We start from the raw sequence: 21,310 nt of genomic DNA, 5'->3' as shown, positions 1-21,310 counted from the left end.
TGACATATTCTTCCAATAGAAGGCTATTTTTTCTATACCAAAAATCTGTTGTTTAGTAACCTTCATCACTGATCTTAGCTATATCTTCTGGATAACTTTCTGCAACTTCTAAATTAGCACCTGCTGGTTCATCTTGCATTTTTATGTGATTACACAGATGGCTTCTTAAACTTCCAATCTCTGCTAGCTTCCAACATTTCTTCTGTAGCTTTCTCTCTCAGCTTACATAAAATTGAAGGGAGTCAGGGCCTTGCTCTGGATTAGGCTTTGGCTTAAGGAAATGCTGTGGCTGGTTTGATTTCTATGCAGACCACTCAAACTTTCTCCATATCAGCACTAAGGCTGTTTCACTTTCTTTTTTTTTAATCATTTGTGTATTCACTGGAGTAGACTTTTAATTTCCTTCAGGAACTTTTCCTTTGCATTCACAACTTGGATAACTCTTTGGTGCAAGAGGCCTAGCTTTTGGCCTATATTGGCTTTCAACATGCCTTCCTCACTGAGCTTAATTAATTTAAACTGAGAGACATGTGACTCTTCCTTTCACTTGGACACTGTATTAGTTTGTTTTCATGCTGCTGATAAAGACATATCCGACACTGGAAATGAAAAGAGGTTTAATTGGACTTACAGTTCCACATGTATGGGAGCCCTCCAAATCATGGCAGGAGGCAAAAGGCTTTAATTACATGTTGGTGGCAAGAGAAAAATGAGGAAGAAGCAGAAGTGGAAACCTCTGATAAACCCCTCAGATCTCGTGAGACTTATTCACTATCATGAGAACAGCACAGGAAAGACTGGCCCCCATGATTCAATTACCTCCCACTGGGTGCCTCCCACAACATGTGGGAATTCTGGGAGATACAATTCAAGTTGAGACTTGGGTGGGGACACAGCCAAACCATATCATTCTGGTCCTGGACCCTCCAAATCTCATGTCTTCATATTTTAAAACCAATAATGCCTTCTCAGCAGTCCCCCAAAGTCTTAATTCATTTCAGCATTAACCCAAAAGTCCACAGTCCAAAGTCTCACCTTAGACAAGGCAAATATCTTCTGCCTATAAGCCTGTAAAATCAGAAGCAAGCTAGTTACTTCCTAGATACAACAGGGGTACAGGTATTAGGTAAATACAGCTGTTCCAAATGAAAGAAATTGGCCAAAACAACAGGAATACAGGGCCCATGCAAGTCTGAAATCCTGCAGGGCAGTCAAATTTTAAAGTTCAAAAATGATCTCCTTTGACTCCACGTCTCACATCCAGGTCATGCTGATGGAAGAGGTGGGTTCCCATGGTCTTGGGCAGCTCCAATCTGTGGCTGTGCAGAGTACAGCCTCCCTCCTGGCTGCTTTCATGGGCTGGCATTGAGTGACTGTGGCTTTTCCAGCAGCACAGTGCAAGCTGTTGGTGGATCTACCATTCTGGGGTCTGGAGGACAGTGGCCCTTTTCTCACAGCTCCACTAGGCAGTGCCCCAGCAGAGACTCTATGTGGGGGCTCTGACCCCACATTTCCTTTCTGCACTGCCCTAGCACAGGTTCTCCATGAGGGCCCCAACTCTGCAGCAAACTTTTGCCTGGGCATCCAGGCATTTCCATACGTCTTCTGAAATCCAGGCGGAGGTTCCAAAACCTCAGTTCTTGACTTTTGTGCACCCACAGGCTCAATACCATATGGAAGCTGCCAAGGCTTGGGGCTTCCACCCTCTGAAGCCACAGCCCGAGCTCTGTGTTGGCCCTTTTCAGCCACAGCTGGAGCAGCTGGGACATAGAGCACCAAGTCATTAGGCTGCACACAGCACGGGGACCCTGGGCCTGGCCCAGAAAACCACTTTTTCCTCCTAGGCCTCTGGGTCTGTGATGGGAGGGCTTCCATGAAGGTCTCTGACATGGCCTGGAGACATTTTCCCTGTGGTCATGGGGATTAACATTAGGCTCCTTGATACTCATGCAAATTTCTGCAGCCGGCTTGAATTTCTCCTCAGAAAATGGGTTTTCCTTTTCTACTGCATCATCATGCTGCAAATTTTCTGAACTTTTATGCTCTGTTTCCCTTTCGCAATGAAATGCTTTTAGTGGCACCCAAGCATTCACCTCTTGAATGCTTTGTTGTTTAGAAATTTCTTCTGCCAGATGCCCTAAATCATCTCTCACGTTCAAAGTTCCACGAATCTCTAGGGCAGGGACAAAATGCTGCCAGTCTCTTTGCTAAAACATAACAAGAGTCATCTTTGCTCCAGTTACCAACAAGTTCCTCATCTCCATCTGAAACCACCTCAGCCTGGACTTTATTTTCCATATCGTTATCAGGCTGTTGGGTCAAAGTTATTCAGTAAGTCCCTAGGAAGTTCCAAACTTTCCCACATTTTCCTGTCTTCTTCTGAGCCCTCCAAACTCTTCCAACCTCTGCCGGTTACCCAGTTCCAAAGCCACTTCCACATTTTTGGGTATCTTTTCAGCAATACCCCACTCTACTGGTACCAATTTACTGTATTAGTTTGTTTTCATGCTGCTGATAAAGACGTATTGGAAACTGGGAACAAAAATAGCTTTAATTGGACTTACAGTTCCACATGCCTTGGGAGGCCTCAGAATCATGGCTGGGGGCAAAAGGCCCTTTTTACATGGTGGTGGCAAGAGAAAAATGAGGAAGAAGCAAAAATGGAAACCCCTGATAAACCCATCAGTTCTCATGAGATAAACCCATCAGTTCTCATGAGCTAAACCCATCAGATCTAGTGAGACTTACTCACTGTCATGAGAATAGCATGGGAAAGACTGGCTCCCATGATTCAATTACCTCCCCCTGGGTGCCTCCCATAACACATGGAAATTCTGGGATATACAATTCAAGTTGAGATTTGGTTGGGGACACAACCAAACCATATCAGACATGTAGAAGTCATTGTAGCATTATTAACTCTCCTAATTTCAATATTGTTGTGTTTCAGGGAATAGGGAAGCCAGAGAAAAGGGAGAGAGATAGGGGAAGAGCCATTCAGTGGAGCAGTCAGAACACACACAACATTTAGTGATTAAGTTCCCCACCTTATATGGGTGCAATTCATGATGTGCCAAAACAATAATAATAATAGCATCAAACGTCACTCATCACAGATCACCATAACAGATACAATAATAAAAAAAAAGTTTGAAACATTGCAAGGATTACCAATATGTAACACAGAGACTCAAAATGAGCACAAGTCATTGGAAAATTGGAGCCAGAAGACTTGCTCATTACAGGGGTGCAACAAACCTTCAATTTGTAAAAACACAATTATCTACAAAACACAATAAAGCAAATCACAATAAAATGATGTATACCTGTATATGGCTTACTGGTATTTATCAGCTGACTACTATCAGCAACATCCTTAGATATTGTTTCGAATTCCACAGTTGAACCATCTAGAATGAATCCCATTGCAGTGAAACTCAGTTGAATTATTCCACTTAATTTGCTTTCTAAATGAAAACTACTGTTTTGAAACTCACCAGTGTGTGATTTGGTTGTAGTCATATAAAAGAGTAAATTTATCTCTTTGCTCATTTTAGGAACTATTGCCACACAGTCCTCATTGGGCTTCCTGTTTTTCATCTGAAAATCTTTCTCATTCTTCAACCCCCAAAGGGAAATAGATCTAAGACTTCTGAAGCAAGACATCATTTTTGTCTCCTCTATTATCTTGCATAATGCCTAGAAAATTATAGGCCCTGATGCTTTTTTTCCACTCAGTATATGAGGCCTTTGTTGAACAGAAGCATAGACAACCACCTCACCACAAGGTAAGTAATCTCTAGATTTTTTAAAACCAGAAAAATAATCTTGGAATTCAGATTCTTTCTTAAAAACACAAAAACAATCTTGGAAGTAAGAAAAGTTGCTCAAACAGTAACCCCAAGGGAAACAAATCTTAGAAGCAGAGAACAGTGATGAGTAGATAGCAATCTCTTTTTTGGGATGAGTTGGGAGTTTGGTGTAGACTTCTTGGTTTGTCATATTAAAATCAGAGGTATAAGATTTTCCTTTGTATTCAAACAAAAAACTTATGATTTGAAGATAAACAGAATATATTAGTTTCACTGCTAAATATATGTTGATCACTGCAGCTGATATTGAGAAGAGAAAGTGGTAAATGACAGGAAGATGCACCTATTAAAACTGAATTAATCTGTATTTATATGGTAATTTTAACCTTCAAATAGAAAATGTCTTTAATCAAGAAATTTCAACAGACTGCTAAAAACAGAAAATGCCGAAGCCATTTCTTCTGGTACATACTAAAATGCATAAATTTCTTACATGATGAATGAGAAAATTTTTTTTGATATATGATTTTTTTTTCTTGTGTTGACAGAAATTTGGCAGGCAACATATACCACCCTTTATAAACAAAGTGGCTCAATCAACAAATGGCTTTTTTAAAAATTACAAATCTGGCAATCTGTGTCCCTTTAACAGAATAATGATAGGGATGGATGTTTTCCTATGTGCAATACAAAACGATGGAACAATGGGGTGTTTATTTTGGCTCAGGGACTTTGTAGAAAGGTCCTATCTGTTCTCCCTTCGTAAAATCTTGCTTATAAATTAATTACATCCAAAAAGTTGAGCTGAGAAAAATCAACACTTTAGCTTTTCCTGTTGGCCAAAATTGTTAATTTGGGAAATGCAAATAAGCTTTGCAAAATTATTTAAAAATAGCAAAGAGAATATGTGAACATGCTAAAAACATTTCACCCTGAACTATTTCCAAAGATTGACTGCTCCATTTTTGATATAGTTAACAACTTAGATAAACACATTTTATATAACTAGAACTCTCAACCCAAGTGATATCCTCTCTTCTAAAATAAAAAGTCAATGTTCTCTCTTTCTTCATAAATAAATTATCCCAGCAAAGCAAAAAAATCAAAAGAAAATAAGCCAAAGTAATATGTGCCAAGTGTGGCTTCAGTGATCTGCTTTGTAAGTAGATGAGCTCTTTGGCAGATGAAAATCATTAGCAAACGAAAATGTAAAGCTTTCTAAAATGTGACAGAGATGTTTCAGAGAAGATCTGCAGCCTGAGTAGCTTTACAAATCCGAAGCTAAATTCTAAATTATATCTGAAAGCCAGCGCAGCGGCCACCTGAAAGGCCTAGAATAAGAAATATGGAGTAAATCCTGAAAAAGATACTGGCTTAAGCAATTATGGCTTCACAGTATGTAGATCAAAGGAAGACTATTTCTGAGATGCCATCCTGTAACCTGAAAAGTCTGGATATATGCATTCTTAGTGCCCATTGCTGTGCATGAGAGGAAAATTTTCACACAAAACAAACAAGAATTTTTGGCTGAATCCAAGGCAAAGGCACCCTCAAAAACAGCCTATGATTCTTGCAAGAGGTTTTCTTCAGGCAAGGAGCACAATAGGACTCTTGTCCTATTCCCTTGGCTTCTCGCCACTTGCCATATATGCATCCAGCTGATCATTCCATAAACATTTTTGAGTGCCTATTGCACACATACACTTTCAAGAGCACTCAAGACCAGTGGTAAAGGTTTCCTACTTCATGGAACTGGCATCTAGTGAAAGAAAATTGACAATACAAAGTTTAAAGAAAAACAGTGAAAAGGACACAATCAGGTGGAGATAAATGCTATAAAGGTAGCCCAACAGGTGATGTAATAGACAGCAATGGAGACCAGAAGGGGTGATGCATATGTAACTTCAGGTCAGAGAAATCCTTGCAGTTGAGCTGAGATCTGAATGACAAAAAGAAGCCTGCTATGTCTGAGGGTGAAGCATTCCAGGCAAGGGGACAGTTAGTTTGGTGGGTTTGGGACTAGAAGGAGAGTTGAAGTGGCTGGAGCTCATTGAGCCAATCGTCCTCACTTCAATCACCTTTGATTGTGTATGCTTATACTGCTGCTGTCACATGCTCTTGAAACTTGGGGCAAAAGAAGAAAACATAGGGACAAAAAAAGTACCCACGCTTGTAAAAGCATCAAGAGGTCTTGGGGTCTTATACACACAATCATGACCCTAATAATCTTGATATCAAGTGCCTGAGTGTCATTCCAGTTTATTTTCCAGTCCTGAGACATTTGGCCAGCTTCTCAAGGCTGAAAGCACAGAGAGAATGAATGGCAGACAGTGCAGGGTTAAGGAGTGAAGGATGAGGCTATAGAAGGATTTGCAACTAACTGCCTGTCCCCATAAGATCTCGGACCATAAAGCTATGCCATAAAGCTTTTCCTGATTGTTCAGGGGATTTACACAAGATCACAAGGTATCTTGTGGTACAATGATACCTCTCCTGCTTTCAACTCACCTGGCTCTTTATTATATAGTTCCCCTTGTATAATAGGTACTTTAGGATTTGTCTTGCCACTGTTAACCTATGTGAGACTTCCTGCAGAAACTGGTCTAACTGATCTCTTCTCAGTACCTAACACAGGGCCAGGCACATCATGGATGCTCAGTAAGTGATAAATTCCCTGGGATTGGCTTTCGCTATATTGGACTAATATTCCAACTACAGGCATAGTAATTGTACTCAAATAATATAATTATTTTGTAGTGTATCAGCAAAACTTCTGTGTTATCCATCAAAGCAAAGAAATATTCATAACATTCATACCAATACCTGGCATAAAGTAGAGACTCAGTGATACTCACTGAATACATGCATGCATGTCTTAGTGGACAAATCAATGAACAAATTGCAGCAAAAACAATTGTGCTTATGGTCATTTAATTCATTCAACAATGAGTTTTTACTACATGTGTCATACCCTGCTGAGCACTACAGTGTCAATGGTGAGGTAGACAGACCTAGGCCCTGCTGTAGAGGAGTTTTGAGTCTAGTAGGTCAGCAGATGTGACTGAGGTCATCACACATGAAGGCTACCTAAAAGAAATGGTCAACTTTATATAAAATGTAGACAAGGGGTCAATGCCAACATATAACCATGACATCTTTTTAGAAATCAGATCCACAGACAGAGCAAATGGTTGAGAAAGGTAACAACTGATGGTAGCTAAAGTTGCCTCTTGGTAACGTGGGACGAGTTACTGAGAGAATTTGCATAATCTTCTCTTTGGCCATCTATAAAACTACACCAGAGCTTTTTATGTGTGTCCTGATTGTGTGGGGTCATGTTTAAAGTTAGAAGGAAATACTGAGAGACTTAAATTTGTCTTCTGCCAGTATTCTTTACCATACCAAGATTCTTTTACTAGTTCTAAACACTTTTTCTGAGCTATTTTTCTGAGGAATAATGGGAAAAATTAGAATTTATGAGCTGAAAAACAATGCATTGCCCTTATTCTCCCATAATTCAGGAAAAACAGCTAAGTGAAATTTTGGTCAAACTTTCCAAAAAGTTTTGGGCTGAAGACAAGCATGGAAAAATTCAAGCCCAAAGGAGATATTTCCAGAAATTTAGAAGCAAGTGAAAACAGGGGGTTATAACAGTTCAGTATTTGCTGCCAGGAACAAAGTATATACGATATTATTTATTGCTGAAATCTTTTCAGAAAGACAGCATCTGGTTTCAGTGAGGTCTTGCTTTCATCCCATCCAGCAGCTGGACTAAACACTCCAGCACAAGGAGATCAACCAATTTGCCAAGGTGACACAGCGATTAGCGACTCTTTCCAGATTAGACCACAAGAGCCTCCTGGCTCCTTGAATGCCAAGAAAAAGTCACATGACTAACAGAGGCTTTAACACGTTTTTTTTTTTTCTACTTCAAGTGACTTCTTCAGCTTGAATTTATATTTGTGTTTATATTTTCAGCGTCCCAAAGAGTGAGTCTTTCTCACTTTGCCACATTTCTCCAGTGGGAGGATCAGATATCAACATGGTTTCTTGTGAATGCCAAAATGCCCCGCCTTCTTCAAGGAGGATTTATTCATCTAGGCCGAGTGTGCTCATGGCAGAAGTCAGAAATGGTCATGCAATATTCCACTTGTACTGAGGCTGAGAGAGACAGTGATCCAAATGCTAGCTAACTCTGAACAGAGAGGTTGGGCACTCTGCTTTGGTCATTCCAAAACTGCCTCTCTGAGGCAGGGGAAAAGCTGATGAAGATGAGGTTAACTCTGCCAGGAGAAAGCACTATAAACTTTTACTTCTTTTAGAGCTTTTTCTCTAACAGTACTATTTTTACAGAGCTCTGGCTAGAGACAATGAATTCCTTCATTCTTTTTGCATATGTCTTCCATACCAAAAGGAGAAAAGGAGGCTCTGTTTCCTAACCATATGTTTTCCCCACACCTCAAGAATACCATGTTGAGTTGCAAAGGGAACAAACAAGCAACAACACACACACAAACTCTTTTAATAAGAGGTTATGAAATTAATGTAATTTCCACCAATCTCTTTGTTTTCCTCTGTATGAGTAGCTGCCCACACACACGCAAAATTATTAATATTATCATTAATCATTATTATGAATATATACTATATTATATTATAATATATAATATTAATTATTAGAATCATGAATTCAAAAGGCTAACTTAAGAAAAAAAGGGAAGAGGGGGAGTGAAGGAAGAGGATTACAACCATTCTTTTTCATGTCTAAACTTCAAGCTCATGGATAACAATCTAATACGAGAAGACCAGGGAACTGAGAGAACTGAGCCAGTTAGTTGTGTGAATGGACCTGGCATACTCTAAACTGGCCAAAAGAATATCAGGAAGGAAACAAGACCTCATTTGGTCCTTAGACCCCTCAATGGCAACAGACAGGGCACAGCATCAAGAGAAAACATGCAAGCTTTTGTAATACAAGACAACACCCAGAAGACATGTTGTTTTAATAATGCAAAAAAAAAAAAAGTCCACTATGAGTGACAGCAACCTAACTTCATTTTAAGTCTGAATGAATAATACCACTTAAGAAACTCATACAATTTCAATACAATAAGATTTAGAAATTTATTTTAAACTTATTGCAGATGTCAAAGCACATGAATACCAAATACTTCACTTTTTGCTTCTTTTACATTACAATTTTCTTCTTTAATTGGAGCAGAAAAAAACATGTCCTGACCGTAAAAAAGTGATGACATTTCAAGCATGTGGACTGATGTTTTAGTTACATATGCATGCTATTCCCTTTTGACTTATTTTTTTTCCAAGGATCAGCCATGCTAATTTTAATACTGTACTCATTCATTCAGTATTTACCGAGTGACTACTATGGGATAGGTACTGATTTAGGCCCAGAGGTTATAGTTATAAACAACACAGACACATCTCTGCCTTTCTGGAGCTTTCAATTCAGCACTCTTCTTTCGTTTCAAAGTTCAGTTACTGTTTTGATAAAGCCCAGTTCAGGTTTTAAAAAGGAAACCTCCATCCAAGGAAAATTCTGAAGTTATTGTTGTCTTTCCAAAATTTATTTTCTCAACCCTCCAATTAGTCCATTGGTATAAAACTCACAGTAAATGTCATTCTTAGAGGAAAGAACTTCAACATGATACTTATTTTTTGCTTTGAGAAGATGAGTTTTAAAATAATAAATGCTTAATGATTTAACCAGTAGGTTCAGCTGTTACATGCCAAACTAAGTGTTATAACAAACACCAGAGCAGGCAGACTGAAAAAGACGCCTCCAAATTTTAAACTTAAGTTTTTTTCTCCCCCTAAAAAGCTACACTGACATCCTTAGTGAACACCGGTAAATAATTACACACTCTGGCACTCAAGTGCAAACAATCAGGTTTCAAAGTTTACCCCAACCAGCTGTCCATAAAAAATCTTTTGACAGTGCCAGTAGAGATCAACCTGACCACAGAGGACATGAGGCAACTGGCCAGGACATAAGTCACATAGGTCTACGCTTCTGTTTCAATGTAATTTCCAACCGTCTTGCTGATGGGCTCCAAGGCTCTCCAAAGCCACATGAAGACGTCTATATATCTCTCCCCAGGAAAAACTGAAAATTAATTTTCTATTTGAGATTCTTCCACTTTCCTTCTTGAACTTTCTCTCCATCTCCCACTTCCTTGTCCTCTTTCCTCTATTGTCTCTCCCCTACTTTCTCTCCAGGGTCAGATACTGCTTTCAGCTCTTTTCCTGTATTATCTTACTGGAGCCACACACAACCCTAAGAAGCAGCTCAGCAATCATGTCATGTTGCAAAAGGGAACCCTGAAGCCCAGAGTCACATAGCAGGAAAGTAGCCAAGCCAGGATTTCAACCAGCTCACCTGACTCCGGGGTCCACAATCACTGTGCCATATTGCCTCTAATGTGACTTTTGGCTTAAGTATTTATGATAAAGATGAACTGGTGGTTTAAGTAGGCAAGCAGCAATGACACCTAAGAAATTAATCTTAATTTCTGCTATGCTTGAGAAAAATCTAACAAATTCTCACTTCACTTAACTGTTTTAAAGGTGGAAATCAAGGTGGCTAATTAATGGGCAATTTATTAAGGGTTTTTCTACACCAGCCTTGAGACCTTTGTCTCTTCCATTTGGAAGTACACTGAGAAAAGTCAGGAACAAATGCCAATTAGAGATTATAAAGACTACAAAGAACAAAGAAAAAGAAAACAACAAAAATCTAACTTATTATGTTACTACATTCTCTGTGCCCCCTCTAAAAACAAACCAAATGAAGTCTTTGTTTCTATTAACATCTATTATTGTTATTCATTTCACAAATTAGGAATAGTTTTCAGTGGGCTTATTCTTAGATTTAAACTAAACAACTTGATGGAGCAAATGTTAAAATACTAGCCCCTACAAGATCAACATACCTAAGGAACTAATTTCATAGGCTGTGATAAAACTGAAGAAATGGAAAGGTTGCTACTGCCCTCCTTCCACCAAGGCCTTTACACCTCTATTTTATTCTTCCTGGTTATGAAGCTTGGACCACCCACTAAATTTTCTCCAGCTAAATAAACAGCTACGGCTGAGAAAAGTGCAAACTCCTTGGCTTTCTGCTTTTATATCCACCCAGTGTTAATTCAAGAATGATTTCCAGCAGGTTATAGACTAAATCCAACAGAATAAAACTGGGGTCTTAATTAAGGATTACCACTAAATGCATGAAATCATTATGTTAGCCCTCAGCCTGCCTGTGTCCACCATTACTCTTCTTTCCTCTAGAACAACACCTTGGTGCCTAGAAGCCAAGACTATTTGGATGACATAGAACATAATGGCATTAATACCATCTGTGGAAAAAGAAAATACAGCAGCTTATAAAGCAGATTCCATTGGTAAATTGACGATGTTTCATGACAGGAAGAGAGTATATAGGGAGATGAAAAGGGAAAAACATGTTAACAACAATTGTAAATAGCAGCTGTCTTCATGAAAGAGACACTAGCCTAAGCCAAAATAAACTACAAGGAAAAGAAAATCCTGCTATTACCAACCAGTAAGGCAAAGCTGCTTTCTGGATTTGCAATCACTTTTCTTTAGTCATTCTTTGGTTTTCTGGAAGGGACCAGGTTTCTATGGAACTCTGATGAGCTCTGGGGAAAAGCAGCAGCTAAGGTATATTTAGCAAACATACACTAAGAGTCTACTATGCTCAAGACACTGCATTTTGGTTAAGCCTGCATCATAGCCTAAGTACCCTTTGCAAATTCAGTCTGTGCTCTTGATAAAAGGTGACTGCCCTCTCCTGGCCACCTTTCATGAGACTGTTTACTTTCAGATCTTATTAATAGTTGTCACCATCACCTGTCGCCCATCACTCTTCCTCATCTGAGATGCCAAAAACTGCCAGGGAAATGCAGTGTGTGATCAGTTCTTAAAGGTACAATTATGTGTGAGACTAAACACAGGAAAACGTGCATACATAGTTCTCTTACCAGTGAAATGGGGGATCTTCCACTGACCTTCACACAATCTTTTCTTTCTGTCCTCCTCTCACCCTGCAATGACTACAGACGCCCACTAATATCCCCACTGTGGCAGAATTCCAAGCACAGGCCTGGGCATTACCTTATCAGAGCTCCCCATCTAGTCACTGTCTTTGCCTCCAATCTTTCGTAGGCCCTGCCCCAATTGTCCACATCTATTTCTCAACCCCAGCACCTGGTTCTGCTGAATTACCCATTTGTATTGGTTATAGGGTATCCCAATATCTCCAAATAGCTTCTTCTTTTTTTTTTTTTTAAATCTAGAACCATTTATATATATGGTCATAGATAGCTGGAGTTTGAATAGCCCCAGATATAACTCACTTTTCAAAGGTCATAAATTATAATAGGACAGAAGAGAGACCTGGTTATCAGAGGAGCAAGGCTGGAGATCTCAACAAGGGGTGAAGTGTGAATTTATCTTCCCAGTATGGACTCCCTGAGTCTGCCAATCCAAAGAGGTGACCTTGGTCATGAAAGATTTGCAGAACAAATCTTGCCTATGGACTTGCACCCAGAAGGCACTTGTAGGCAGTCAATGCAGAATCCAAAAATTACTTGTAAAACGCGCCCGGTGAATTCAGCAAATATTTTATTTTAGCCATTTGTCTTCAAGGTCAGTTCTGGTTAAAGAAGTTGCTCATTTTTACTAGAAGAAAAAACAAATAAATTCTGGGTGAAGCAAGCTTTGTTTTATTTTTCTTTTCCAGTAAGTAATAAAATCATTTTTTCATGGACCGTCAGGATAGAAAAGATTTTTTATATTTAACCCATTAATGTTTGCAGTCAACTAGTCCCTAGAAATAAGAACAAAGAAGGGAAGAGAGGAAGGTAACACACATGAGTTAACATCACAGATAATCCTCAGACCTCTTTAATCGAGTTTTAACCTCACCCTGCTGAACCTTTTTTTTTTTTTTTTTTGATACGGAGTTTTGCTTTCGTTGCCCAGACTGGAGTGCAATGGCGCTATCTTGGCTCATCGCAACTTCCGCCTCCCGAGTTCAAGCGATTCTCCTGCCTCACCATCCCGAGTAGCTGGGATTACAGGCATGCGCCGCCAAGCCTGGCTAATTTTGTATTTTTAGTAGAGACAAGGTTTCTCCATGTTGGTCAGGCTGGTCTGGAACTCCTCAGGTGATCCGCCCGCCTCGGCCTCCCAAAGTGCTGGGATTACAGGCATACAGTACCGCGCCTGGCCCCTGCTAAGCCTTTTATCAGAGCTGCTAAGAAATGACAAATGTGACATATTTAAACTTCATCTCATCTATTTCCTCTCCATGGCCCTGAGTTGGGCTGCTAATGAGCTGCGAAGTGGCAAAGATAACCGGCCTCTATATGGGAGAGAGAAGACTAGAGCTGGATAATCCACAATGTCATTTGGGTTCTCGGCAAAAGCTGCATATTTCCTATTATAGCCATAGGAGATGATTTAAGAAGGTGAGAGGGCACTTTTCTCCCAAATAACTGCTCTTACACAATTGAAATTTCACCAAAGAGGTAGATTTCTTTGTGTCAAAGCATCACATCTCCGGTAGTCTTTGATTATCTAAACTTTGCTCAATCAACTGAGATTCAGAAATGTGAAGTAGCTTGCTATTGCTAATGATACACAACCTGTCAATGGCAGAGCAGGGACTCAGATCAGAGGGGATAGTGTTTCAATCATAAACTTCTAAGAATCTCTCTAATTCAACCTTATTTCTCTGACCCCATTAAAAAAATATCCCCCAGAGCCATAAGTTCAGGATATCAAAGTAATAACCTCAGGGTATACAAAAATGTTGCTGGAGTAAGGGGTGATGCCACCAAAAGTTGCACCATGAATCAGACCTGGTAGAAGGGAAATGAGACCAGAAAAATAGAATGGATCAAAGCTTTCAATTCTAGTTAAAAAAAAAAAAATGTTACTGAATGGTTACTTGTGCCATTATGGTAATCAATGAACAGTCTGTAAAGTTAGTTTTCAATGGGCAGCCTGATAGTCAAGTGTAGGGCCCTAAAGGATTTGAAGACAGTGTAAGTATTGCTGAAAAGAAAATGCGGAAATGAATATTGATAGTTTGTTCAGACACACAAACAAGTAGGTTATATATATATATATATATATATATATATATATGAGGCACTCATCTGAGTACTAGGGACAGGGGCATGCTCCCTGGTCACACAGCCTTACAGTTGACAGTTTGGAAAGGCCAGGGAGGGATCAGGTGAGAGAGGTAAGGAGTGAGAAGACGAATCTGGTTGTATCACCAAAAACCTTTGATAGCTGTATAGTTGGATCGATTCCAAAATCTTCATGGCATATACACCTACTGGTCTCTCCTCTGCCTACCCTGTGCCCCACCCCGAGCCCCATACCTAATGAGTCACCATTCCCTGAACACATCAGAAATCTGTACTTCTTTGTGTCTTTGAATATGTGGATTCCTGGATCCCCCCACCATTCTCTGCCTTGAGAACCCCTGAGTCCATTTTCTCACATTGTTTTCATCACCATCCTTGTGAAGCCTTGTCCAGCACCAGAGGGAGTTCATTACCATCTTCCTGCTCCTTTATAACATCAGCACAAACCAGCACTGTGGCCATCACTGTGGAGTATTGGAATGTCCTATTTTTTGACCATACACAGGGATTGGTAGGGGGTAAAGAGGCAATTAATTCAAATTTCCATCAAATATTAATTTTTCAGCAACCCACCAGCAGCTCAAGCGTAGGGTCTATCTGTAGTCTGTGGACTTAATTTTTAATTGTTAGCATAAGAGCTTGGATTCCTAGAATGGGAGCAGGGAGTGGTTATGATGACAGAGGGGTGCAAACCCATATCACAGTATTTTTCCAGGCCAGAAATATTAAGACTTTATTGCTGAAATATTAAGACTTTAAATGTCTGAATATCCCAAAGGGTAGTGTGAACAGCATGAAACTCTGATGCATCCTAAGGAAGACATAAAACCAGGTTTGATAAAAGTCATTCTCCTCTTTCACACAGATACACACACACACACACCTGCAAACACATAAACAAAATCAGTAAATAAAGGAAGACAAGTTATTATCTAACAAAAAAAGCCAGATGACAGCTAACAAAAACAAAAAACAAACAAACAAACAAAAAACAAAAAACAGAGGACTGTTTGTAATGGAGCTTGAGCTTCATTCATTCATTCATTCAACATCTAGTAAATGCCTTGTATGTGCTGGACCTTATTCCAGACACTGAAGATACAATAGAGAAAAACAAAGGAGGAAAACAACTTTAAAAACCCACAAGTCTTGCCCTCACGAATCTTAATACTTATGGATGTGGTTCAGCCAATACATGAGTATTATAATATATCAGATGATGATAAATACTGTGGAGAAAATTAAACTATGATGTAAAGTAGAGAATGTTGTTGCAGTGGTGTTGTTCTTTTAAATCAGCTGGGCAGAGAGGTTCAAACTGTGAAAAATATTTTTAAATATTTATTTTTTTTAAATTTTTTAAATATTTATTTTTAAATAAAGATGTGAAATAGAAGAAGAAATCCGTGAGGACTTCTGGAGGGAAAGCATTCCAGGCAGGGAAAGACCAGTTGCAAAAGTCACAAGGTGGGTGCTCACCTGACACATGGGAAATAGCAAAGATGACCCAAGGAGTACAATCTGTTCTATTACAGCATGTGTTTCTGTAACAGCAAGCAGCTCATATGCTATTGGTAAATAGTGGGATAATACTGGTATAACATGGAAACAAGATTTTTCTTAGGCAAGAGGAGCAAGAATAGCAAGAACAGAATTATAAACTTAGCAGGAAAGGAAAAATCCCTGAAGTTGGCTGCTGCACAGACTGCAGTGATTTCAGCTCTCTTAAGGGAATTAAAGATGAGTGCCTGCACCCAGAGGTGTCTCCCAAGAAATACGCCCTCTCCTACCAGGCAAAGCTATCTGCTCAAGGCAGGCTGAACTTCTTCCTATGACCACTTTAGTGGTAGGCCCTCTGGCTCAGAGCTCCATTCATCTGTCTCATCTCAGCTCCCCAGTCGGCATCTCCATGCTACTGTTTTTGTGCATTTTTAATACTCCTTGAGTCTCCTCCAGTCAATCTGAGCTGCCTGCCTGCCTGTTATCTCCCAAGGTATCTATTATTGCTTTGGTTAGTGCTATAGTTTTTTATGTTGTGTAAGATATGAGTGTTCTATTCCAATCATAATTTTAGCATAAGCCCTGTTGTTTTTCAAAATACATCGTGCAGACCAAAAAGTTTTACAGAACACATAAATAGCGTTATAGCAGAAACATCTGCCCAAATGAAGTCAAGGATTTCAGGGAACCAGATCACAAAGGGCCTTACAGGCCATCATGAAATGGGAAGGCATTAGAAGGCTTTGAGTAGATGCACGAGATGATATAATGTGCCAAAAGCAAAATAGGGGTGAAGGGAGAAAAATGAGCAAATATAAAAGCAGATAGAATAGGTAAAGGCCTTTGCAATAATCCAAGTGAATGAGGATGGTGGCTTGGACCAGGACAGTAGCAGTGGAAAATGTGATAAGTGGTTACCATTTGCCAAAGAATTGGCTTTGGGAAATGAGAGAAAGAAAGGAGTCAAGGGGGACTCCAACATTTTTTAACCGAAGCAACCAAAGGATGGAATGTCACCAACTGCAATGGGGATAACTGACAGATGGGGCAATTAGGGGGGTGATCGATTCAGTACAGATAAGGTTGAGGGCCTTTAAGGCACGCAAGTGGAAATGCCAGCTAGGTAGTTGAATAGAAATGTCTAGAATTCAGAGGAGATAAATTCTCAAGTTTTTATTGTACAGACATTGTTTAAAGCCACAAGAGCAAATTTATTCAAATGCCCATCAAATACTGATTTTCCAAAAACCCAGTAGCAGCTAGACCACAGGCGAATACTTACAAAGCTTGTGGCTTAATTTGTAACTGTTAGCATTAAAGGCTGGATTCCTAAAACAGGAGCAGGGGGTGCTAATAGAGGTAGACGTGTAACCAAAAAAAAAATAGGTTTGAGGCCTGTGCTTCCTAAGTCATTCTAATAGAAGTTGGGGTGATGAGCAAAAAGAGCAGAGGGAGCTGACAAGAAGGACCTGTGTGGTGTGAGGAAAATCAGGAAAGTGTAGTGTTGTGGAGACCAAGTAAAGAAGGGTGGGTGGCTGATCAAATGGGTCAAAGAAGATAAGAATTGAGGATCTGCTACTAGATTTAGCAACCAGGATAGGGTGAGCCATTGTCACAGTGGCCAAGCAGTTTCCATCTGCTGTCCCATCATAATCAATGGAGTGTAGAAAACTCTCCCAATAAGTTTTGGTAAATATAGGGACAGAAAAATGTGGTAGTAGTTAAAGGAAGGCACAGGATTAACAAGTGTATGTTATTTTTTGAAATATGATTAGGGATATTTCAGTGTGTTTATATGGCAAGTGCAATGATCTGGCGGAGGGAGAAAATAAAAAATACAAGAAAGGAGAAAGAAAGAAAATTGCTGAGCTAATGTCCCTGAATATGCAAGAGGAAAATAAAGTGTCAAGTGGAGAGGTTCATCTTTGATAGAAGCTCTCTGTTAGCAGAAGGAAGGCAAACCATATGGTTACTGAGACTGGGAGGAGTAGATGTGGTGGTGGAAGCTTGTAGATTCACTTTTGATTACTTCTGGGCTTTTTGCAGTGAAATAGGAAAAAAGGTTATCTGTACAGAGTTAGGGTATGAGAAGTAATTGTTGGAGGCTTGAGGATAGAGGAGCTGTCACATAGTTGTCTAGGAGACTAGGAAAGTGAGTGGATTCGAGAAATATTGAGGATTTGCCAGTCATTACTAATAAATGGCTCAGTGAGGTTAGGGCCCATGCATTAAAAGTGAAACAAGTCACCACAGTGTGCATTTTCCACAGTAACATTGAGCTCTCAGGTGTAGGCAGGGTATAGATGGATAGCATGATTAAATCTGGGTTGGAATTTTGCCAGGCAATAGTATGATGGAGCAAGAGAAGTACAAAATAATACTGAAAATGAACCATGGAGTAAAGTGTATAAGGTGTGAGGTAAGGATGTTTATTTGTTGTCAGCTGCTAAAGGAAAGTTAACCAGTACAGGCTTTAATTACTTACCACGTAGCAAATGACCACCCATAGAAACAAATTTCGTCACACAGTGTGATATCTTTTTTCTTTTCCTTTAAAGATATTCATTTTCTTTTAAATTGGTGAAACAACAGTGATATCAAACACAAACTTCTGGCTGGGTGCAGTGGCTCAAGCCTGTAATCCCAGCACTTTCGGAGGCTGAGCTGGGTGGATCACAAGGTCAGGAGATCAAGACCATCCTGGCCAACACAGTGAAACCCCGTCTCTACTAAAAAATACAAAAAATTAGCCAGGTGTGGTGGCGGGCGCTTGTAGTCCTAGCTACTTGGGAGGCTGAGGCAGGAGAATGGCATGAACCCGGGAGGCGCAGCTTGCAGTGAGCCGAGATCGTGCCACTGCACTCCAGCCTGGGTGACAGAGCAAGACTCCGTCTAAAACAAACAAACAAACAAACAAACAAACAAACAAACAAACTTCCTGCTGGGAGATAGGTGCAATGTGTAATATCTCCATTTATTCTGACAGTAATCATCTCTTAGGTCTCACTATTTATAATAAACAGCATACCAATCCTGCTTTCCTATGAAGCCCCCAGAAGATTGCAGAGGCTGGCAAGAGTGTGGGTCAGAGCATTATCATATAGCTTCAAAAATATCACAAGTCATTTTTATGCACCTGCCTCCTCCATGCTTCCTTACTACTATTATTCCATGCCTACTTACTGTCCTTTCTGGACAGATTCTCAATGAATTTTCTCTTTATTTTATTTTCCTTGGGAAAGTCCCCCTTTGGTGAGCTGTCAGACCAGTTCTCTCTGCTCCTTAACCACATATGTACCTCAGCGATGAAGCTGGGACAGGCTGAACTGACCAGCAATTCTCCTGGCTGCTGTCAGATGCTTACAAGGGTATTTGGCAGAAAGTATCAGAAAATGGATGCAAATCCAAGATCAAATGAGGTCAAGGCCCTGGATTCCTTGAATATGCCATTCTTTTTTGGCAGTGTATGAGGTCTAAAATAGCATTTCCCATCTGGACTAGTTACTCTCTGTTTGGCCCTCCTCCTATAGCATATCCATTCCAGGTCTTCCTCTGCTCTGCACTCAGGAGGCTGACTGCTGTGGGCTGACTCTCCAGGCTCAATGCTGGATAACTTCCTACTGGGTTTGAACAATGGAGATTAGAAGGTTGACAGAGAGGTCAGGGATGTCTTCCCCACATTCCTATGCTCTGGCCTAGCCTATGTCTCTCCAGAACTCTAGCTTCTGCAACAAGACCCCTCCTCCATGGCTCTGGTTCTCTCAGGACTAGAGTAACACGGTTTCCTTCTGCAGCCCCAGGTGCAGAGGAGATAACAGCTTCTCATGGCAGCTAGGGTCCGAGTGACTCAGCATTCCTTGCTAGCTACTTTAATCCTACCCATACTTCTGTACACTTCCCCTTGAAGTCTCTTGAAACTTCTGAGTTAGATTGTGTGTCTTTCCAGGACCTGACTGATGTACACCATTTTGAATTACACCCTGTGTAATTTTACAATCGCACTTGAGTACTGAAGCTGCTAGTCCAGTGGAACACCTGAGGAAGGAAATCAAATCCCAAGCATGTGTAATGTGATCATTCATTCATTTATTTAGTCTAGGTGAATATACTAACATTCATGTCTTGTTAAAAGTAGAGAGGCCGGGCGCGGTGGCTCACGCTTGTAATCCCAGCACTTTGGGAGGCCGAGGCGGGCGGATCACGAGGTCAGGAGATCGAGACCACGGTGAAACCCCGTCTCTACTGAAAAATACAAAAAAACTTAGCCGGGCGTGGTGGCGGGCGCCTGTAGTCCCAGCTACTCGGAGAGGCTGAGGCAGGAGAATGGCGTGAACCCGGAAGGCGGAACTTGCAGTGAGCCGAGACTGCGCCACTGCACTCCAGCCTGGGCGACAGAGCGAGACTCCGTCTCAAAAAAAAAAAAAAAAAAAAAAAAAAAAAAAAAAAAAAAGTAGAGATAGGATTTCTTAATTTAAAAACTTCAGAAAGGCCCATCAGGGAACCAGCTCTGCAAATAGTTTTTTCAATAAAAGTTTCACTTCTTGAATCAAAGGATACTTACAACGACTAATGGTAACGTTCACTGAAATATTTTTCTATTAACTATGACCCTGAAACAACAAAGCTGATTTGATATCATAAACAATTATTCAACTAGTCATTAGATTATTTGGGAAGTTCTCCCAGCCTAATAAAAGCCTCTAAGATTCTGTGTCAGAGAAAGAAACATACAGGAGATGGGAAGAATTTTAATGTATTTTCATAAATTTCCAACAGTAACAACTGACCCATTTGATAGCTAATTTGTGCTAAATGTCAATGGATTAGTAATATAATCTTATATTTACCCAAGATTAGCAGTTTGACTATAAAGAGTGAGGTCAAAGAATACTGCTGTTAATTTTCAATGAATTTGCTTAATAATCAACTGTTTATGACCACATCCTTGTTTTCTTGTAATGACCCAGACTTTCAGGATTTTGAAAGTCTGAGAAAAATCTGCTATTAAATGTACTATGGTCAAGGTAAGATTTCTACAGGGAATATATAATTCTAATAGGCTCTTATCTAAAAGAATACGCTTGACCAGTGTCACTAGTGATGTCAACATCAAATAAACATCAATGTTAAATTGAGGCCACTATATATTTTCATGTAGTGAGTACATAGCCTATAAAGTCAGGCTAGAGGGACTAAAATATATTCCTGTTAAAAGTTAACAAATAGTGAATCTACCGTTCATTCTAGTGATAGATCAAATATATTTTGCTACGAAAAATGGAAAGAACTAATGAATATATGTTAGAAACTTTTTAAATTTTTTGCTCCCAAGAAGTATGGTAGGGTGAGCACTGTTAAATAAAACAAACCTAAGTTCAAATCCTGAATTTGCTTTTGTTAGTTCATTAACCTTGGTCATGTAAATTATCCTCTCTATGCTCCAACTTTACCATCAGAAATAAAGAAAAAAATATTTATTTCCGTTGGAAGACATCCTCAGTCATAAGAGGGTCCATCTCACTTAGGAAGGGCTTTTGGGAAAAAATTTCCACATTAAATATATTTATTAACTACATAATACTACATAATACATTCTGATTTCAGAAATATTAAACTGGATAAAATATGGCCTAGGATCTAGGAAACAAGACAAGGTTATCTGTCTCACTGAGTATGCAGCATGGAGTAAATAACATAATGTCAAGAACGCACCATGGCTCGCGGCTCCAGAGCAAGTCCTAAATAAATATTGATGTTTTATTGCTATTGTTAATATCACTAACAAGAAGGAGAAGC

At 39.7% G+C, this 21,310-nt stretch overlaps 1 protein-coding gene across 4 annotated transcripts in view; it reads right to left on the bottom strand.

Annotated features, from left to right (window-relative positions):
• The window catches only part of GHR (growth hormone receptor), a 299,293-nt gene that overhangs the window by 192,548 nt on the left and 85,435 nt on the right, over positions 1-21,310 (bottom strand). The window contains exon 2 of one of the 4 annotated variants that reach the window (XM_004088210.3): positions 12,249-12,533. The exons of the other annotated variants lie outside the window; for them this stretch is intronic. The gene's annotated coding sequence lies outside the window, so the exon portion shown is untranslated. The remainder of the gene's footprint in view (positions 1-12,248; positions 12,534-21,310) is intronic. 4 annotated transcript variants of the gene reach the window in all.

Source organism: Nomascus leucogenys, chromosome 6, assembly GCF_006542625.1.
Source record: "Nomascus leucogenys isolate Asia chromosome 6, Asia_NLE_v1, whole genome shotgun sequence".
In the NCBI taxonomy this organism is placed as follows: Eukaryota; Metazoa; Chordata; class Mammalia; order Primates; family Hylobatidae; genus Nomascus; species Nomascus leucogenys.
The sequence above is the reverse complement of the archived record's forward strand: the minus strand, read 5'-3'. Positions and strand labels throughout refer to the sequence as shown.